The sequence below is a fragment of the Balaenoptera ricei genome, chromosome 21 (assembly GCF_028023285.1).
Source record: "Balaenoptera ricei isolate mBalRic1 chromosome 21, mBalRic1.hap2, whole genome shotgun sequence".
Classification (NCBI taxonomy): domain Eukaryota; kingdom Metazoa; phylum Chordata; class Mammalia; order Artiodactyla; family Balaenopteridae; genus Balaenoptera; species Balaenoptera ricei.
In genome coordinates, this window is record NC_082659.1 from 8,695,493 (window position 1) to 8,718,879 (window position 23,387).

Below are 23,387 nucleotides of genomic sequence, written 5' to 3' on the forward strand. Positions count from 1 at the left end.
TATGGCCATTATTCATGAGTTTACCCATCACATTTACCAATGAACATGGCTGAAAATATCCATCACTCCTTTCCTGTCTGCAACAGGCTGAGTTCTCACATCTCTTGCTTTTTCTCTCTGTTTTATCGCAGTTCTCTCAGGTCCCCAGGCGGAAAACCTGGGTCACATCATTGGTTCTTCCTTCAGCTTCCTCCCCTCTCCCCCACTTCCTCATCTCCGAATGTTCGTGGACTGACCTCTTCCCCTTATTCCCACGGCCAGGCTGGCTCCGCAAAAGTCTTTTCTGCTGACTCTTATTCTCTCCTAGAGAGTGATGCAGTGATCGTTTCCACCAAAAACCACCTTTATCATCCAGTTTCCTACTCTAAAAGCATCAAGGTTAAAAACTACCTTTCCTTGTCTTGTTTTCAAGCCCCTTTTCACATGTTTCTGTTTATTTCTTTGGTGTTTCTTCTCATTTCCTAACAGCCTGAGTCACTTGACTAAGGATGACCAGCCCATTCTTTCCTAGACTCGCTGTGGTCATTTTCACCTTGGTCGTGCCAGCTGGCTAGCCCTCTTTCTCTTTTTTCTCTCCAAGAGCAAGCAATTCTCATTTCCTCCATGAAGGGTTTTTAGGTTACCTAAGCCCAGAGTGGTCTGTTTGTTTTTCCTAATATCCTTCTGTATCTATAATCTGAGTAATACTGACTCTGATCTTTTGGTATGGAGCTTGTGTGTATCTAATCTTTTTCTCATTTGGGGAAAAAACTGTTCAATTTATACGTTGTGACAGTGATGATATTGGTGTCCTGCTATTAATCCTCCGTCATGTCTAACCCCGTATTATACCTTATGTGAAATCGACAAGCAGCAGGGTAAGGGGACAGTTGTCTACCAAGTGGGTCAATGAAGTTCCAGATGTCAAATCTACGTTTCTATTGTATATAATATGCACCTGATGATTGACTGTGTTATTAACGTCTCAATTCAATTTGGTCATGTCTTTTTACTGAAAACGCTTTTAAAATCTTCATCATTATACATTGGCTTTTCCCTTAATAGTATTTATCAAGTCTGTTCAGAAAAGACATCAAAGTCTTCTCAGTAAACATAGAAAGGGAGAGTCTCCTTCTTAACGCTCCATTAACAGCTTTTGATTTAAAGGAAAAAATAATATTTGTGTGTATATATAAATGAAATATCCTTTGGCAATCTTATTTTCCAAGGTTCCTTGACTACAACAAATTCATCAAAGCGGAAAAAGCCCTCGGGAAATTCTGCTAATAAGATAACAGTGTTTCCTCCCTGGAAGGGAAAAAGAAAGGGTAGAAGTTTTTCCTTCTAACTGAATTAAAGTGAACTCTTTTATTAAACTATCATAGCCCCATACTATTTTTAGAAAAGAAATCTTGGCTGTGTTCATGAATCACTCTTGCACATAGGAAAATTAAATAAGATGAAATTAAATGATAATAGTTGAATACTTAATAGAAGGGAGAGAGGGCCATGCAGTAGTTCTGAAATTTTTCTAAATTTATTTATTTATTTATTTATTTATTTATTTTTGGCTGCGTTGGGTCTTCGTTGCTGCGCTTGGGCTTTCTCTAGTTGCGGTGGGCGGGGGCTACTCTTCGTTGCGGTGCGCGTGCTTCTCATTGCGGTGGCTTCTCTTGTTGCGGAGCACGGGCTCTAGGTGCACAGGCTTCAGTAGTTGTGGCATGCAGGCTCAGTAGTTATGGCTCGTGGGCTCTAGAGCTCAGGCTCAATAGTTGTGGCGCACGGGCTTGATTGCTCCACGGCATGTGGGATCTTCCCGGACCAGGGCTTGAACCCGTGTCCCCTGCATTGGCAGGCGGATTCTTAACCACTGCGTCGCCAGGGAAGTCCCTGAAAAATTTTTTAAAATAAACTTTTATTTTTTGGAGCAGTTAGATTTTCAGAGAATTGCAAAGATAGTACAGAGTATTCATAGACTCCATGTTCGTTTTCCCCTGTTATCACCATCTTACATTACAATTAATAAACCACATCGATGCATGACTATTAACTAGATACACTTGCATTGCTTTTTCTCCAGTGTCCTCTGCCTGTCCCAGGATCCCATCCAGGACGCTTCATGACATTTAGTCGTTGTGTCTCCTTCAGTCCTCTTGGCTGGGACAGTTTCTCAGGCTTTCCCTGTTTTGGATGACCCTGACAATTTTGAGGAGTACTGGTTGGGAATTTTGTAGAATGTCCCTCAGTTGGGATTTGTCTGATGTTTTTCTTATGATTAGTCTGGGGTAGGGGGTTTTGGAAGGAAGGCCTCAGAGTGCCATTTTCATAACCTTATGTGGTATCAGTATCAATCTGATGTATCTGATGTATCTTTATTGATCTTGACCTTGACCTGGCAGGGGAGTTCTGGTCAACTTTCTCCACTGTGAGGTTCCTCTGTCGTTCTTCTTTCCCTACTGCACTCTTTGGAAGCATGTCCCCACGCACTGCCCACACCTAGGGGATAGGGAGTTATGATCACCTTCTTGAGGGCGGGGTCTACGTAAATTATTTTGTATTCTTCTGCACCTGAGATTTGTCTTTTCTCTCCATTTATTTATTTAAATCAGTGTGGATTCAAGGATGTTCATGTTATACTTTGGATTAAAGTCTAAAATTTATTTTTCTTGCTCTAATTGTTCCAGCTTAAGCCACTGGGAGCTTTTTCAGCTGGCTGCTGTGTTGTTTGACATACCTCATTAATGTGGGTTTTTGTTTTTGTTTTGTTGTTTTGGGATAGTTGCTTTCTGGAGCTGCAAATGCTCTAGGCTCATCTTGTATATGTCCTGCCCCAATTCTAGAATCATACATTTCCCCAAGGATTTCTGGTTTCTTTTATTGGAGAATGACACTAACATCTAAGCACCAGGTAGGCTCTTGAATTTTTTTAAGTGACATTTGTCCATTGCCAATAAATTGAGTTATTGTGTAGAGTTATAAATGTTAAAGGCAGGTGGAATGATTCCTTTTTAAGATCTGCAATGGAAAACAGTTTATTGAATGCAAATCATTAAACATTCTTCCTTTACTTTTATTGCCATGGAGACCATTGTCATGATATTCTTTATTCTGTGAAGTCAGTCAAGTGAAACAGAAAGCAGATGTTCTGTATCTTTACTTTTTACCGTTTCCTGCTTGAGATTATACCTTAATGACTAATACTGAAACATAATTATCTCTGTAGAGATTTATAGAAGATTAGAGACCCTCAGTTAAAGAAATGCTCGTTTCCACCAAATAAACTTGGAGTTAAAGCAGATCTGGCTTCTCCTCCACACCCCCTGCCAATTACTATCACAGTTGCCAGCTGGACCATGTCATGACCCATAACTGCATCCTGTCCCAGATAGTGAATTCAAATGCCCGACTCGGAGTAAGAACTTGTATCTCTTCAGTCACAGAATCCCCGTCACAACAGTTTATTTTTATCTCATTGATCCTATCCCCCTTCATTGGCATCATTCTCCTGAAGTTCTCAGTTCCCTTCTTCATCTGTGTAATTCCCTCCCTATGATTGCCTGGCAGTACACGGACAAGAGTTAAGAGCAAACATTTGCCTAATAAGTAACAATAAGGACCTAATGTCTTTGAAAAATACACAGACACACACAAACATATATAATTTTGAAGATCCTACAGTTGTACCTCTGTTAACTTTAAGATTTAAGAAAGAAAATGAGCTCACTTGATACATAAAATGCTTTTTACATGAAGAGGAAACAATGTTTTTAAGCCAGGGATGAAAAAATGCATTGCTTTAAACAGCTTGTCAGGATGTCTCATATCTAAATATTTGAGTCTTATGCTTATTTCATTTCCCCCCCACCACATGTCCCCTGCTCCAGTTTCCTCCATGAAAACCCAATGATTAATTCATGCAACACAATGAAAGCATGTTTCAAACGCGATATAACAAAAAGGTTATCTTGAAACCCCGCATTTAAAATTCCAAAAGGAAAAGACTGTATGCCAAATAAAAACTACCGTATAAATAGATTTTTAGGGATATTTCCTGGATGGAATGTAGAAGAAGATTGAAATTGGGTGATGAGTCCCAGAATAATTAGTATTAAAGTGTAAATCATGGTTGTTTTAATCCGTGATTCAGATCTAGTGTCTCAGCCTCCACCTCATTGCAGAAAGGCAGACTTCCAACCAGAGGCTGGAATTTGCCTTAGGTTTTAACTGAGGGAAGCAACTGTTCCCACTTTTCATTAGTGTTCAGACTGAACAGGTCAACTAGAAAGAGAGAGGAACCAGTGTACTCACATGGTGTCTTCCACATACAAGGCAAGATTTAAGTAACTCTCTCTGATTTCCCAGGGAATTGAATTGGAATGCCAGGTTGTGTAGACCTCCCCAAAGGGCAGTGGCTTTGGCTGGAGAGATGCAGGCCTATGGAAAGAGAATTTTCTTGTCTTCTTCCCCAGGCCCTAGCTAGACAGAATTAAGAATTTAAAAAGAAAACTAAAAGTAGAAAAATGTGAAAAAACAGATGTACAATTTTGATTATCTCAGCATTGAAGTTAGCTGTGCAATTCTCAAGAGTTGGGTGTAATCCTGAGTTTATTTGCAGTTTGTAGCCTTTCTTTAAGGAAGTCAAATTAAAGTCCAGACTACCTTGGGGGTAAGTCATTAACAATATCCATTTCTTTTTATCTACAAACAAGGCACAAAATATTTATTTGGACCCAAAATTACAAAATTAAAAATAAAGATGTGAGTATTTTATGTATAAGTTCATTTTCTTTCTAGAACCATTAAAGATATTGGAGCTTTTCTGTTAACTTACCATAGCCACTGATTAAAATGGCAAATGTCCTCACTATTGAAAGAGAATATATCTAATAAAATACCATCTGAGTTCTATTAGAGCATAGGTATTTTCAGGTATAACATTTTAAATTACCTTGTGTGGATTTTGGGTGTCTTGATTGTTTCCATACTTGATAATTATTTTAGGCAGAGACATTTCCTTTATACTGCATTTTAGCCCAATTTTTTTAAGCTGAGAAAATGCAGAATCTTCTAGAAAGCAAGATAGGGGCTTGCAATACTAAAAATGCATTACTTTAGAAAAAATTATAAAAGCAAATTTTACCAAATTATGTCAACTAGGATAATAATGAAAGGTATGAGAGTAAACAGGAGCTAAAAAGGGGAAAGTCACTTCCTTAGGGAATATTTTTGGTTAATTTATGGGATTGAATATGACCAAGAGGGCCTTAGTGTTCTCCTTGGGCTGAATAAACTTATAAATCCTTTTTCTGCTTCTTTGAGGTGTGAACCTTTTTAAAAGCCCCTTCCCAGTTTTACGGCCCAGGAAGGCAAAGATGGAGGTGATAGGACCCCTAAGATTGGGGAGGTTTGGAATATTAGAGCACGGGATAAAACAATTACTTTTCTATGTATAAAGCACAGATACACAAGGGTTCTCTTTTCTACATGTGTATCTATATTTTATACATAAAAAGTAAGATTGTCTTTATGCTAAATCTTGTGCACCATTAGTGGGAATGTAAATTGGTTCAGCCACTGTGGAAAACACTATGGAAGCTTCCTCAAAAAAATAAAAAATGGAAGTACCGTATGATCCACTAATTCCACTTTTTGATGTATATCCAAAGGAAATGAGAACAGGGTATCAAAGACATATCTGCATGCCCATGTTCATTGTAGCATTATTCCCAATGGCCAAGACATGGAAAGAGCCCAGATGTCCCTCAATAGATGAATGGATAAAGAAGTGATATATATATATATCTATATATACATATATAGATATATATATATATATATACACACACACACGCACACACACAGTGGAATATTATTCAGCCATGGGAAAGAAGGAAATGCTGTCAGTTGTGAAAGTATGGATGGACCTGGGGGGCATTATGCTAAGAGAGAGAAGTCAATAGAGAAAGACTAATACCGTGCGATGTCGCTCATATGTGGGATGTGGAAAATCCGAACTCCTGGTAACTGAGAGTAGAATGGTTGGGGGCGGGGAGAGGGAAATGGGGAATTGTTGATGAAGAGGACGAACTTCCAGTTATGAGATGAACAAATAGGTTCTGGGGAATCTGATGTACCAGCTGGTGACTGTAGTTAATTACACTGTATTATATACTAGAAAGTTAAGAGAGTAGATCTTCCATGCTGTCACCACAAGCAAGAAATGGTACTATGTGATATGATGGAGATTTTAACTAAAGCTGTTGATGGTAATCAATTCACAGTATGTAAGTGTATCAAATCAACATATTGTACATCTTAAACTTGCACAGGATTATATGTCAATTATATCTCACTTAAGCTGGAAGAAAGTCTTAAAACACAGATATACACACAATACGTGAACAGTTATGCTGTATACCTGTGATATTAACATTTCATAGGGGGTGATTAGGAAAAAAAATGCCTAAAAGCCTCCGTAAGGGAGTGAAAATGAATGTTAAAAAATTGAGAAATATTGACTTGGGTCATCCTTAGATCCACAAAGTATAAAATGGGAGCAGTTTCTATTGCTGCCTCTGGTCTGCTTGAAACTGTCTCTTATCTATTATTTGTTCTGTAGAAAGACTAATGAAGACCCTTACGTTGTGATCTACCATGAACCAACTGCTCAGTAGTTAAAACTGAATTTTGTGCTCCCTATAAAAGAGGAAAGAAACATTTAAAACTGTAATTCTGTTTAAAGTTTGCTCCTGAGATGTTACATGTAATTTTTAGATGCTTGGGTTAAATTCTATGATCTCATCCCTTCTAACAGTTTCAGAAATAATCCTTTATGTGGAAGTATTTAAAAATTATTTTTGTAATGATGATGAGCCACGGGTTTAGGTGGCCTTGGTGCCAGTGAATTAGCATGGGGAGAAATATCCCATATTGTAAAATCAAAGTGCGACACGATTCCCTTTCATTTTTAAATTTAACTAAAAAGCTTATAAATATGTAATATATTTCAATTGAAGACATATGTTTGATGGCTTTCTTTCAAATTGAAAATACTACAATACTCAGTAAAGAAAACTTGGTTACAAAACCATATACCAAAAGTGGTTTTGCCTTTGAAAGTATTATCAGCCATTCTGTAACTTTGTTTCTTTTTTATTTTACCCTTTTTCTGTGGGGGGAAGGTGGAGAGGATAATAGTAAGCTAGTGATCAGAGAAAAGACTTACTGAGCAGCTACTCTATACTACCCTGTATACAGTTCTAGAATCTACTTTCCACAGTAAATTCAAAATCTTGTTCTATTTTACAAATTAAAAAAAAAAAAGAAAGAATAAAGAGTACTCTGAAATAAATAGTAACACTCTCAGCTAGAGTCCTTTTAAAAAGACCCCTCCTGTCTGAAGACCAACCTAAGCCTTTGGCTCAGTGACTATGGACTGTGTCTGCTCTGAGCTGAACCCAAGAAGAGGGCTGTCAGGCAATGGGTGGGAACTGCAGGGCTGAACACAAGTCCCTCCTGGAAAAGGAGAGTCTCCCGCTTCTCCTTTGATTAAAATCCCCATCTCACCTAAAAGGTGCGTCTTCATTGGTAACATAGCTCATTTCCTTAAGGAAATGATCCAGTCATCATTTCTCTGTTTTTTGCTTAATTCACCATTTGAAACTCTGCAGTCTGGCCTTTACCTGCCTGACCCCACTGAAACTATTTATTAAATCCTCTAATATCCTTTAAAAATATAGACGTAATGGATTTTTTTCTTCACTGTACTCATTTAAAGTGAATTATCTTCTGTCATAATTGCATTTTTATAAAGCACTCCTTGGAATTTTAACCTAGTCCTCATTTTTGCTATCAATTAAATTTTCTCAGATTTTCCTCTTATGTTCCTTATGTATCATATTTCAAATCCTTGGCTGCTGCTGCTGCTTCTACAGGAAAGCTTCTTTAAGGGAAAAAAATAGAGGCAGTAGAACATGGAATTAGGAGCAAAAGAGTAAAGAATCTAAGTTTCAAACTTGAATTCCATCACTTTTTAGTTTGTATAACCAAGGGCAAGTTACCAACCCTCTGGGCCTCAGTTTTCTCATCTGTGAAATGGAAAGGATATCAGTATCTATCTCATCTGGTTGTTATGAAAATAAAAATACAATGAGTTGAATTTTGAAGTGTGTAGAAGCAGTGCCTGGCACACAATAAAGAATGTGTATAAGAATGTATTAAATGAGTTAAAAATTGCAGATGACCACAGCCAACAGATAGGTCATTGACTAATATTTTTAAAATATTTCTTTATTTTGAATTATTTCTGAACCTATAGTGATATTTCTTTCCTAATTATTCACTTTGTTCCTTCCTGCTTTTTGGGTAACTTAGATATTACACCAAAAACATGTTTTCTAATCTAAACCCTACAGCTCCACAAAGTAAGTCTTATTTTGCCCACTGAACAAATGATAAAGGAGAAACTCAGAGAGTCAGTAACTATTAGCTTTCACAGCTGATGCCACAAGAGTTGGGACATGAGGACATCTGTCAGACACCAAAAATCCACTTTTTTTCTCTATATAGCATTAATTTTAAGTGTCTTATTTTATAAGAAACATACTAATCCATCAACCACTGCCAGCTAAGTACTCTTCAAATCCCAGGAGAGATACAGGATGGTTAAAAATATACCACACACACACACACACACACACCTGTTCTCAGAAACCCAATTCTAATTTGAAGGGACTTGTACACTTAAGCAATATTAAAAATAAAAGAGACCATAAGCTTGGCAATCAGTTTTGCAAGTAAGTGTATGATTAAGGACCAGGAGATTGGAGCAGGAAGTAAGTGCAATGAAAAAAGAGCTTATGACAGCAAGATCTTAGAGAATTTAATAAAGCATAATTATTTAATTTTAAATATACTCTTTTAATAGAAGACTGTTGTGGTAACTTACCATTAAGGTAGAGACGTGATGTTAATAACATAAAAGGACAAATGAGCAAAGGCTGATTTGCGCTTTCTATTGGATTGGGCATATTTTGGAAATACCTTTAAATGAAAGCAAATTCAGGGGGACAGATGCTGCTTCATGGGGCAGTCAATGTTCATTGGGAAAGACCCCTTACTGCAATAGTGATCAATGCCATTTGTTTACTAGATGACAGTCACAGTGGTGCATTCTTTATTCTCTCATGTCATCCTCACACACAAACCTGCCAGGTGTATGCAGTCTGTCGAAGAGGAAACTGAACTTACAGAGAAGTTAAGTGCCCTGCCCAAGATCCCACTTAGTAAGACACTAGAGGAACTCACCCAGAGATGCTAGTAGGAAAGTGATACGGGAGAACAAAATAGGATGAGGGTGGACTTTGCCTAATTAAACGTCCTGACCACAAGGAAGGTCTTAATTAGGGAATATTCTTGCATGGAATGTTGATGTGTTAACCCATGATTAAATTGGGGAGCTGTGTAGGATTTGGGACTGTTGTCCCTGAACTATATATTCAAAGGGACTCTCACTTCAGACAATAGGAGAGACGGTCAAGAGCATGGAAGTGGGCCAGGCCATGCCCCCCATGTTTGCAGACAATTCCACCAAAACCCAGAGATCTAACTTTTCACACTCAGAGCCAATCCTGTATGTTGGCCATGGGATTGCAAGTACAAGTTGACTGATTCTTGAGTTAATTCAGTCTTTACAACACCATGTTCCCTCCAAAGACCACACGCCTTCTCATCACAGTAGGATACTGGATCTGCAATATATCGGGAGGGTGGGCAGAGCCCCTCTCTCAGTGTGATTAGGGACCTCTGTAAGGCAGAAGAGGGATTCCATCCCATCTCTCAAGGACGGCTTAGCTTTAACCTACTAGAGAAAACAGGGGCAAGTTAAACAGTTTCTTTGGTTGCTATGCTAGTGTAGCTTCAAACTCCATTGATAACTCCTGAGAATTCCAGTGTTTAGAAACACTGCACCTATATAGACCCGGTAAGATAATAGTATTTTACCTTGCATGGAACGAAGCGTTAGAGCCATATACACACGGCACAGTATTGCGTTAAATATTCTCCAGGAGTGAAGGAGCCTGAGAAAGAGGGATTTCCTTCATTTCACAGATGATGAAACTCAAACTCGGGCTTTTGCTTCATTGTTGAAGGTGAATTAAGTAGCTTGTTTGTGTTGAACTGGGCCTGGAACGCTTCTCAATTTCCAACCCAGTATCCCTGCACTTAGCAGTATCCTGTGTTTACTACTAAATATTTCATTGGTGTTCTATGCCTATTTACTTTTGAAATGCATACATGTGTGTATAAATGAACGTGTATGTGTGTTTGTGCACGTGTGTGTATTAAAGATTATGAAAGGGCTGTGCTCAGTGTTATTTTTTAAAACATTTTTAGCATCTTGTATTTTCAGGGTTATTGTGATCATTGATAAAACTATGTTTTATCCTTACAGCTTTGAAATAAAGGCACTCTTATTTGATTTATAGCTTGTTTAGTCTCACCTTGGGTAACAGAGCTGCATTGCAACCTAATTGCTTTTTGAAGTCACATACACTTATCTTGAGAATCATTTTAATGATGATACCAGAAATATCTCGCTCCTTATAACTAGAAAGAGTATGTAAAAGAAAACAAGTCAGCAAGAGGAGGAATTGATGAATTATTGCATTGTGTATCTATGCCCTATTAGTCTATTCTTTCCGCTCAACTTGTTCTTTAAAGGGCCACATGGGAAATAGTTTAGGTTTGGGGGGTCTTCTGGGGTCCGTTGTGTCTACTTAACTCACCTGGTGGTGCAGCCACAGACATCACATAGCCAATGGGTGTGGCTCTGCTCCAGCCAAAGTCTGTGTGTGGACACGCAAAGGTGAATTTCATGTATGTGTCACCTGGCAAGAAATAGTCATCGCCTTTTTTTTTTTCAATTTAAAAATGTAAAATCATTTTTAGCTCATGGGTCTTACAAAATTAGGCAGCAGCCAGATGGCACCACCTCTGTCTGGTCCATGACTGCTCTTTGTGACCACTGATTAAAGCAAAAATTCAGTGAGATCCACAGTGATATGCATTTGGTACTTACGATTACATGATAATCCTCCAGAAGACTTCATTCCTGAAAATGCAGCAAATGTCCTCATTTTACATGCATGGGAATTTTGAGAATATATCAACTTATATATAATTATATATTATATATAATTATATGTTACACAAAATTATATAGATGTATATCAAGTTGTATATATACACACATATATATTTGTTTTCTATTTATATATTCTATTCTATAATATGATCTACTCTATTTATATCTTACTATGTAGAATATATGGAATATAGTAGAATATAAATTGAATAGAATACATTCTAGAATATATTCTATTTATATAATGCATGTGTACAGCATATACATATGCTTATGTACATATGTATGTAAATAAAACAGCAGATATCATGTGTTTCTTGGAACAGTAATCCCAGGAGAAGAGGAATTAGAAGATGTTTATTATGCACCTTAAACTTGAGTCCCATCCATGCATTATACAACTAGTAATGGTAATTCTTAAATATATTCTCTAATTTTTATGGATATTACAATTATATTCACTATCATTTTGTATCAGACTATGATAGATACTTAAGCTACATCATCACACCTTTCTATTTTGTAAGACAGTTTTGGTATTTCACCTCCTCTCTTTCTTCCCATCCTCCTCCTCCTCTTTCCTCTTCTTATTTTTTAATCTACAGCCTGAAAAATCAGGCCTAATTATCTCTTGCCTCACATTGATTCTGACCACATGAAAAGGTTTTGAAGTCTTACAATGAAGAGAACATCAAAGTTATATTTAACTCAGTATAGCTTATATTCATTTGAGTGTGCTTACTTTTTTTTTTTTTTTTTAATCCAAGGGACTAAAGTTATGCAGACCACTCGAGTTTACAGATTTTCTTTTCCAGTTGCATGTTTTTAAGGTATCTAGAAATGACAGTGCAGAGTAGCCTTTGAAGTCAGGCCGTGTCAGGGGAGGGAAGGCTTGGGTTTGCCAAAATACAAACTCTTACTGTTCTATGTCTTTGAATCAATACTTGATATTCCAAATAATTTGATTATTTGATGAAATGCAGTGGGCCTGGTTCTGCTGCTCTGTGAGTGGTTTAAACAACTTGGGTAATAGCGGGAGACACTTTGAAGAGGAAAAAGGCCAGATTAGATCTATGAGGTTATTTTTAGCCCTGGGAGCCCGTAATACTGTAATAGGATTTTTCAGTTGAAACCATCTACCTACTTAAACATCTTACCACTTATCACCACATACAATATAAGAATTTTATACCAGTTGAATTCCAATGTTTTTACCCTTTGAAGTCCTTCAGTTACTATTCTTATAATTCGCATTTTGAAATAAAAATATCACATGTCTATGCAAACTTAAAGGTCTAAATTAATTACAGTTTCAACTTCTGGATTTTACGTAAGAAGCAGAGGTAGTTCAACAAGTCGGAACTGGCCCCAGTCCCGCTGTGGGTCAAGGCTGGACCAGAGCACCCTCAACGTCCCCAGGCACAGTACGGGGAGCGTGGTGATGTCCACGAAAAAATTAATCCATAGTCATTCTAGGAAAGAAATGGAAAATTTTATTGGAGCCAACCTGAGGATTATAACCTGGGAGACAGTCTTTCAGAAAGCTCTGAGGACTGTCCGCCCATTAGAGGTCAAAGCACAGTTACATACATTAGTGAGACAAAGGGTTATGCATCAAATGACATATTGACTGTTTAGGCAATTCAGATCTGCACATACAAAGCAGAGTAGTGGGTCATTCTGACCTTCTACAAGACTAAGAAGGAAGGTTTTCTCCTAAGGAGCTCTGGCTAATGCAGATGCCCAGCACACACTAAAGGGGAGACAGGAGGACCAAACGGGCAGAGAAAAATATTCTGTTTAAATTTTTCTTGTCTTGCCATAACATGTGAATTTTATTTCATCAGTGAGAAGGAGAAAACACACAGGCAAGATACCTCCACTGTAAGTTAGCTTGCAAACTAAATTCTCAGAGCATATGAATAAAGCAAATACAGTGAAAACGTCCAACATAGTGATAGGTTTAAGAATAAACTTTAAAGGACTTTAAAATAAGCATACTTCAGATGCTCAAAGAGATAGAGGAATAAAACCCATAAAAATGAAAAAAAGTATAAAACAAAACAGGTGGTTTGAATCATAAGACTTGTCTGGAGTGTTTCTTAAAAATTCCAGATTCCTATCCTCAAAGACTCTGGCTCAGGAATAGGGCTGGAATGGAGATTCTTCATTCATTCCAGCAAGTCCAGGCTAGTAGCATGTGGGTAACTTACAAACCACACTGGAGAAACACATTGATGTTCGGGGAAGTTGACTAAAAGATGAGCTGGGCCTGAAACCTGGAATCCCTTTGGTGAGACACTTGTGTAAACATCATAGAATTTAAAGCATGCCATTCTTGGGTGACTCATGTATGGAATGTTTGCGTCACTTATTTTCTCTCTAAACACTCCTGGATCTCACTTTTTTTTTTTCCCCTATACTTATTTCTGTTGAGAAACTATTTTACTAAATTATTGAAATCCTTCCCATTCACTTTACTTTTAATGAAAACATATTGCAGCTTTTTTATGCTTTCCCATACATAAACATAGGGAAAAGATACACTGAATTGACTACTTTTATTGGGTTAGCCAAAAAGTTCATTCGGATTTCCTGTCACCCAAACGAACCTTTTGGCCAACCCAATATGATCAAGAACGTCATTCCTGTGTCATCGGGATAAGAATAAGATCGAAAAGTATTTCTACAAGGGAAAATTCTAAGTAAATGATGATTTTTTTTTTCTTCTTTTTCTTTTTGAGTAGATAGGCTCTCTCGTGTTCAAGAAGGTGACGTGAGGGACTCAGGGTGAAGCCCAGCATCTATGTTTAGTGCTCATGCAGGCACCAGCTTTTTCCTACAACATGCAGTGATTAAACATTCATGACTCTGATTTCCTCTCTGACATTCAAAGCCCTGTATTATAATATTAGCAAAAGCAGATGTCTGGTTCCTCGTATCGCATGCCATTTCGGTTGTCCTATTGGGAGACTGTATATTTTAACAGTTATGAAAGGAGCAGCTTAGTGAATATTAGAATGGATTTTCCAACCCCAAGAAGAGATGAAGATGCTGAAATGTTCCGTTGGTTTAATACTCACTGGTCAGCTATTTACACAGCTAAAAACCACCCTCTAGAAGGTTGTTGGTAAAGTAGGAACATCAGTGGCTTTGGGATGGTCAGCTTTGAAAGTTTAATTATAGTCAAGCTGCCTGGAATGTTTCTATCGTATTTACATTTCCATTTTTATTTTTTTTAAAATTTTCATTGAAATGTAGTTGATTAACAATGCTGTGTTAGTTTCAGGTATACAGCAAAGTGATTCAGTTATACATATATATGTATATATTATTATTTTTTTTTTTACTTTCTCTTCCATTATAGGTTATTACAAGATATTGAGTATAGTTCCCTGTGCTATACAGTAGGTCCTTTATTTTATATTTGTTTTATTTTATATATAGTAGTATGTGCTATTTATTTTATATGTAGTAGAGTGTATATTTTAAATTTTAAAAAAATGTACTTTCAGGCAAGTCCGTATGTGAGTTAATAACAGTGGGGGAGCAGTGTTCCCAGGTGTTAATATATAGTCGCACAGATACTGACATCACCAGGAATAAAAGCCTCAGGAACGCACTGAACTGCAGGTGTTAGGAAAAAGTGAAACAATGTATCATCGTGGGAGGCTGATGAAGTTCCCAAATGTACCTCAAATGAACGTGGTGCAAAAAGCTTGCTGGACATGCTCTTTTGGCTGGTGCTGTTGCTGTAACCAGATGAGCTATAATTAAGTGTGGGTCACTGAGGGGATGAACAGTGGTTTTAACGCTCGAGCCATTTATATGCCGGCAAATAAGTTAAATCACATGTGCTGTGTGAAAGGCAAAAACAAACTCTTCGTGAAGCCCAACACAAAGCATGGTTCATTAAGCAAATATTTTTTATGTCTGATGTTGAATTTTGAGGGAAAACACATAGGAGAAATTTAAAGTCAGTTTTAGATGTTGATTCAGCATCAGCACATCTCCTTCCAGGCTTTGGTGCCCTCATCCAGGACTTCACATGCTCCCCAAGAACATTTACATTTTTCCCCTTTGGTTTACTGAGCTCAAGTTTTCCCTTTCCTTATTGCTTTACTTCTAGAATTGAGAACATGTCTCAATGTGTAAAGTCAGTGAATTTCATAAGACAGTGCTTCCTAATAAAGGAAAAATTGTTGAAAACACTTAAATTGTTGAAATTAAATTTTTGAAATCACTTTTTGAAATCAGTAATCTGTCTTCATATTGAGCATGTCTTTGCTTTCTAGTTGACCAGCTCGTGCATTCTGGAGTTTCCTTCTATAGATTTTATTTATTCATGATCTTTTAGGTCTCCTAGGAAAGGTCAGATTTTATATTAAGATTTGATAGTCACTCTATGCATTTGACCTTTGTCAATTACAGAATCAAAAGCAACTCAATGTGATGTTACTTAACATAAAATTTAACTGAAGTTGATAACATCTGTTCTTTTATTGTTAAAATAACCTGATATAACTTGGGAAATAATGTCCTCAAGAAATTAATTGTTCTCCGCTTAATATCATATCCAAATACCTGCCAGCATTCACCGTAATTTACTCTCTAACTCATGACTGCATTGTTAAATAGTTTTCCTAATTCTTTCTTGAACACTCTTCTGAGGAAGTTGTGGCTGACAAGCCACACAAAACAAAGAGAAATGGGTTGAATCTCATTTAAATTAAGCTCATTTTCATTATTTTGAAATTGACCTCATCAGCCCCATGTACATTTCAATAGCATGGATCTGTCCATGATTTCCACCAAGATGACTGTTAAATGAATCTCAGAACTAAAGTGTCACATTTTTATTCTTGAAAGTAAAACTTGGAATTGATAAGTTGTTTTAAATGGCTTTCGTAGGGAAAATGTAGCATTAATTGAATAACTTCTTATTTGTGTCACTCTGGGCAAACAACATTTCTAAACCTTTGTTACTTACATGCAAAATGAGGGGTTTACATCCGTGACTTCTGTAATCCTTTCCGGGTAGCAAAGTCTGCGTTTCTTGAAACTCAAAGTGACTAGGAATACAATACGTTTGTGGGAATATTTCCTATTTTTTTTTCAGTTGAAAAGAAGGCATTTGTAGTTGCATCTTTCATGCCCTCTGGATCTACTGACATATTCATTGGTGTTTTGTGGATTATCTGAAACAGTATTTAGTATTGAATTTTAATTTTGATGATAGTCTGAAAAATAATTTTATGATTTTCTAAATCATCTGGAAAACCCCTCATAAACATGGGAGATTATTTGATCTCACTTCCTGGTTTTGCCATTCACAATCCCATTAGCTCGAAGCGGGTCTGATTTGTTTGTTTCACACTATAAGAATCAAAGTGGATCCAGTATAGAAAGTAATGCCTGGCTTCTACGTCAAGGTCACCTGCCCTGTCATTCTCCTGCCCAAAAGAAGATAGCCCAGCAGTGGATGAGCTCATAGTGGGTAAAACTGAACAATTTTAGCCACACAGCAACAGGTTGAACTTAAATTGTCTGCATTTGTATCAGTGCCATATTTGTTTTAAGCCATTGACTTATTTTTTTTGAAAAATGATCTTTCGTCACATAAAGTCAGTGTGATTTTGAATGCCAGTGTTTTTATATTTTGGTTTGTGCGGTTTGCAATTTACAAAAGTGCTCTACCATCTGTAATGACAAAGGTCTGCGTCCTCCAGGGCCTGGCATCTCCTCTGCCCTCCTCGGGCCCTGGATCCCGGGCACACGAAGTGAGTGGCAAAATTGTGATCTCACATGGGTCTTACTCAACTAAAAATGTCTTTTTCTCCTCCATGTCCGGCTAATTCCTCCTGAAGACTCAAGACTCCTCTCAGAAGACATTCGCCTTAGGAAATTTTTCCTGTAAAACTCCCCCTACTCCATTCTCACCCCCCAGAATTAAGGCACCTTCAGGATTTTCACATAAAATACACATTTAAAGCCAACGACCTGCCATTTTCTAATTCTATGAATTTCACGATTTATTTATTCTTTGTTTGTTTTTATTTCCTAATCTGTACTTTGGCCACAATAGTACTCATAGAACTGTGTGTTTGAAAGTTTTAGGTAACCCTTCCTAACGCATATGATATAATAATTGGCATATACCAAGGTTTTAAATATGAGCCGTGGCAAGACAGATGGAGGAGAGAGAGGGAACCAAGGAGGCTGAGGGGGGTCTCACTTTTTCCAGTTAGCATTTTACCGTAGCTAAGGAAACACGTAGCCCTGAGGAATAATGTCTTCGTAGGAAAGGGGAATATTTCCTAATATTCCCTTCTTAGGAACAGGCAGGGTGAGGGAGAGGACCAGGAGTCAGGATCAAGCTTGAGAAATGTTATTAACTTCTTCGTGAAGTAGTTTTTTCTTTAGTAGAAGTAGCAGAAACAACTTTGATCCCTACTGACCAGAAGCAAAAAGTACATTATGAAAGGAAAACAAAAATAATAATAAAGCAAATGACTAGGAGGAAGCAAGCTTGTTTCCTGGAGGACCGTGTTTGTAGCTCAGAATACCCACCTTCTCACCTGCACACGTAGGAACTGACTTACAGCTTCTCCAAGCCTGAGGAAAGCAGAGTCTTTCTGTGAAAGTAAGGGATATAAGAATACCTACCAGAGATTGCTGGCCAATCATTGGATTATGAGAAAACAAGTAGGACTCAGGGGCAGAAGGAGACATTTCAGGAGAAGCAGGTGCCGGGAACCATTGCTAAAAAAAATAAGAGTACACCTTTGTTACAACACTTAGGAATTAATTAGTAGTTATTTTGTAAATGCCACTAGACTCTGTTCCTCTGAGTATAATTGATTAATTCAGCTCTCAATTTCCTCAACCAGCACCTAGGGGTTTTTCCACCTCGTAGTTACGGCAGTGTTAGTTGAATAAATGAAGAATGAAGATGAAAGTTCACTTTTCCCCCTTCCAGGCTGTGAGCTCGTTGCTGCAGTGATCTTGTCATTGTAGTTGTGACCTGATGTGCTGGAGTGGTGCAGGCAATGGGTACAGTGTGATGCTTGAATCAGGGTTGGAGAGAAGACGTCTGTCTGAACATCACCTGAGCTTTCCATTTCATTCACGATGCTATTTCAGTCCTTCTGGATTCCAGAGTTCAAGTGCCCTTTAGGTGTTTCGGTTGTTGGACCTAACCTAGGTTGAGGGCACAGTCCCTAGGGCTGTCATCCCTCTGAGTGAGGCTCCCGGGCTGTGGATACACAGAGCCACCTCCGGCTGGCTCCCAAACGGGTCCAATCCAGGATTTCCAATGACCAGAGCTCTGCAGAGCAGGAGGGATGAAGGCGACTGTGACCAGTCGGAAGGAGCATCTGTGTTTCGTGATAAGACCTCCCATGGGGGAGGCATCAAACTTAGCACAAAACAGCCGCTCATATGTCAAGTTCTGGCTTTCAGAGATTCTTATTTGACATGAGCTAAAAGTAAGCCCCTGTGGTCAAGGAAAAGGCAAGATTCCAGAGCTAAGGGACCAAAGCTATTACTTTGCATCCCTTAAGTCTACAGCAGCCGTTTGTTTTGTTAAACTTTGGTATCATAAAGGTCATCCTTCAACCTTTCCTGTAACTGAGCATTTTGGTTCCCTGCTTTCTCTTAAAGGTAACCTCCCAGAGTTAAAATGTAACCTGAATACAAAAATAATATGTAAGGCCAAAACCTATTCTAGTTTTAGACAACTTAGAGAAATGAGGATGGTAATGTATGAGAGTTCCTTCAGGGTATTTGAGACACATAAAATAAATTACCTTGCAACTAACCCTTTTATTTAGACATATGCTAGAAATTGACTCTATTTCACAATTCATTACTCTTTTAAATGAATTGAGGCTGTGAAACTGGACTTTCAGGGAGAAACAAGAGTTGCCCAAGGTGATTTGATTACTAAATGTTGAAGCTTTCAGTGTCATTTATTAGAAGAAAACATGAAACATGGTAGAAAGAATGTTGTAAAGGAAGAGGGGGTAGATTCTAGTTAGAGCCCTGCATTTCTCAATCAGGTAGCCTTAGACAAATCGCTATTTCTGAATCTGACTTTTCCTTATCATTAAAGTAGAGGGGATAATACTTCCTCTGCTTACCACAAAAAGGATGCTTCAAGGAAAATGTAAAATACAGTGACAGTCACATCTTATCCTCTCTTCTGAGGCATCCTTAGATAGCTTCTCCCTAAGCCTTAGAAAAATAGCTTTGCATAACTTCAAAAATAGTTGTAGAAAACCACTGATCGATACCAAACATCACAAAGGAAATTAGTCAGTAAACAAGCCCTTTACAGAGTCATTCTGATTAAAATCTTCAATTAGTTCTCTAGAGAAAGTTGGGTTATCTGCAGAAATTACACCAACATGGCAAGCTTACCCTTTGGATCCAAACTGAATTTCATTTATTTTCAAATTTCAGCTCATTTCTCAATGTATGCAGAAGATGGGCATGTGCAATCATATTAATAGTTTCTAACTGAATTAGCAGGAAGGGAAGATTTTAGCCTATATGAGCAGTTGGATTTTTGTTCTTTCAAGTTGTTATGTTCTCTGCATGTGGTGTCATCCTAGGGCTCTCCCAGGGCACCTTCTGGTTAAGGGATCACTAACTGTCGTATCACGAGGAGAAAGGTTTATGACTAAATTAGAGGAACACAGGTGTAGATGAGCTAAGGGAGCATGTTTGTTCATTAAACATTTTACTGATTTAACAGTGTTATGGGAGAATAAGGGGGCGGAGGGATGTGATGAAAGTCAGGTTTGGGCTAGATTTACAATTTCAAGTGATAGTGGTCCTTAAGAGAAAGGTGAAATCAGCTGTCCAGATCTAAATTTACTTAAGAGAATATGGATGCAGCAGATTATCTCACACACACACACACACACACACACATACACATTTCTGTTTATTTTGAAACTTTAATCTTTGCAGATAGGACTTGGCTACGTTTTCGTGGAAAGAAACACCATGAGGATATTTCATCTAGCTAATGATCAAAAAGGTCTGACTTTATAAATTTTTTAAAACTATAGAAGCCTTTCAATTTCTGTGACCTGAAGTTGCCTTCAGATATTTCTAGACTCGGTTCTTCCCTTAAAAACCAAGATTAGAAACACTGCAATGTGTGTGAATAAGAACCAGATGTAAAGCATACCATCCATAGAGTCCCGTGGAAGGACTATGGTACTAATTTTAAATGTGTGATGGTTGATGTTGGTGCAACTTTATTTGGAGCCCAGATCTGTTTACGCTCTTAAGCTTCATGTCACTGTGGGTTTTGGTAAACTCTTACGCAGGGGGTCCACCCCCAGTGTCCTTGTCCTGAAGCCCTCGGCGCCTCTCCAGGCAGCTCTGATTCTCTTTCCTCCTGGTCCAGACCTCATCACGCTCTCCTAGTATTTGTAGTGCTTCGCGTGTGTTCCTGCATCCTTTGCATCTGCATCCCCTGTGGAGACTATGAGACAGATAATCAAGGGCATTTATTTTGTGTTTCTCACTTTTTATGTATAATTTCCTAGGCACAGTGCTTCATACAGAGGTCACGTTCAGTGATTATCTGTTGAATAAATGAAAAGATTCTTTCTCTTTAATACTTTGTATAAGCAGTAAACCTGACATTTGCTTTTCCTGAGCCACTAGCTTATTTGTGCCTGGTGGATTTTGGAACTGATTTTTTCTCTTTCCATCTTTGTGCCAGTGCACAGAAACCTTAAGGTAAGCCATCCATGTCTAGCATGGCATAGGGTGTTTCTTGTATGTGAGTTTGTTGGTGACCTGTTTTATTTTTGCCCTGTTTTTTGATCATCCTTTGTTTCCTTTACTTGTTTTACCATTATCTTCTAATCATGTATGAAGTTTGGAAGTTGTCTTAAATCTATTTTTTGAACAGTCTTTTGATGTGATTCGATTTCTTTTAGTTACTAAAATTCAGTCCAATAAGACTCAGCAGTGGACACCTCCTAGGCACTCAGAATTGAGTTAATGCTACAGGAGATGCAAAAGGAGGTTGTATTAATAAAAGATACTGCAGTTGCGTACAGATGTGAAATTATATTCCAACTAGCATTGCTTTTCCACCAAAGAGCTGAGAGCAGATTTGCCAGTGTCACCTTCTCTTTGGCTGGCTTTCACAATAGCCAATGGGAAATGATTTCTCTTTGTTCTATTTCAAAACAGCCCTTTCCTGTAATTTCTCTGTAAATTATAATGCAGTCTTTCTTAGTCTTACCGTTTTACTTTCTTAGATAGATGCAGCATATGCCTTTGTGTCTATGTTTGATTAGACATATTCAAGTAACATTACATACTTAAAAGAACAAACTCTTAGAGAGATAGACCAAAAAGTCAAACAGTAGAGAGCACTGGTGCCATTAGGTAGTTTTGCCTATGCACCATTACTGAAGAAGTTTAAAGCGTCTTTGTCTTCTTTTTAGAGAGGTTCAAGGTGAGTCTAGCTAGTTAAGATCATGAATGGCTATTTTCATTGAAAGCATTCTGTGATTTCCCAGTATATCTGATTCAAGATAAGCTAGTAAGGAGTGAAGCTAAAACTCAAATACAGATCTCCTGATTGTTAGTCCAAATTCTAAAGTCATTTGCCTTTTTTTGCCTTGGAGATAAAGTAACTTCTTAGAAATCAGAGAATAATGAGATGAAAAATTACCCTACATTATCTTCTAGCCTGGAGAATCAGATGAAAATCAGAGCTATTCTAGCTGGAGAAAGGATGAGTGTCCACTTCCTCTGCCTCAGGTATCCTCCATGCCAATACAGCTGGGTGCCACTAAACTAATTTGTAAAGTAGTATTTGAGAAAAAAACTAAGGTCTGGTCAGATTTCATGATTCCCTCAGGACAATAGAGCTTGTGGGGATGTGGAGAAGAGCCTGGATCTTGAGGTCTGTTTCACTGGTTTCTACACCAGGGCCTTGCAGAATTGTACTTTCAATTGACTTTTTTTTTTTTTAATAAATTTATTTTATTATTTATTTTTGGCTGTGTTGGGTCTTCGTTGCTGCGTGCGGGCTTTCTCTAGTTGTGGCGAGTGGGGTCTACTCTTCGTTGCGGTGCGTGGGCTTCTCACTGCGGTGGCTTCTCTTGTCGTGGAGCATGGGCTCTAGGCACGCGGGCTTCAGTAGTTGTGTCTCGTGGGCTCTAGAGCGCAGGCTCAGTAATTGTGGCTCACGGGCCCAGTTGCTCCAAGGCATGTGGGATCTTCCCAGACCAGAGCTCGAACCCATGTCTCCTGCACTGGTAGGCAGATTCTTAACCACTGCGCCACCAGGGAGGCCCTCAGTTGAATTTTGATGCTTGAATTTGGGTAAGATTACAATTTTTCCTAATTTATTTTTTCATGTCTGCAATATCATTGTAAGGAATACAACAAAACCAACTGAAGCAATATTGGGATGCAAATTGGAAAAGTATTACAAAACTGAACAGAGATTTGTGTGTCATTTGTATTCTCTTCAACTTTATTCTCAGTGAAGATGTCAGAAAAATCAATCAAACCAAAATGCATGCAAGCCCAAAGACCAGCAAGTTCTGTACAACTGGATTTTAATTATGTTTCGATGATAATTTCATGGGCCAGTTGTAGTGGAGATGGATTATATCATGAGTCAGCAAACCTTTTTTAAAGGGTCTGATATTTGGGGGGCATTACTGTCTCTGTTGTGTTTCCTCAACTCGACTGTTGGGGATGAAATGATCGCAGATAATACGTAAAGTGCGCGGCTGGGTTGTAACAAACCTTATTCCTGGATGCTCAAGTTTAAACTTTGTGTATTTTTCATGTGTCACAAAATGTTGTTCTTTTGATTTACCTTGAGTTATTTAAAAAAAAAAAAAAGTCTTAGCTCATGAGCTGTGCAGAAAAGATAGCGGGCCAGCTTTGACCTGGGGGTGTGGTTTACTAACACTGGGGTCATGTCAAGGGATAAGAGGGTGGATTAGAAACCCATTAAGTTATACTCCAATAAAGATGTTAAAAAAGCAAAAAAAGAAACCCATTAAGATCTTTCTAATACTGAAGATCTCCAACTCTAGTCCTTGGGACATTATAGCTCCTGGGGAATTATATAGGCTTTTAGACATTGCCAAGAGTAATCTGGATGTGATAATAACACAGTCGTCATATTCTATAATTTTATACTAATTTGATTGCATCAATCCAAATGATACCTGAGTAATATGAAGTTCATGTTTTAAAGACACTG

General features: G+C 38.0%; 1 protein-coding gene across 1 annotated transcript in view; it reads left to right on the plus strand.

Annotated features, from left to right (window-relative positions):
* CSMD1 (CUB and Sushi multiple domains 1) overlaps nucleotides 1-23,387 on the plus strand; it is a 1,821,295-nt gene that overhangs the window by 593,739 nt on the left and 1,204,169 nt on the right. The gene's annotated exons all lie outside the window — the stretch shown is intronic.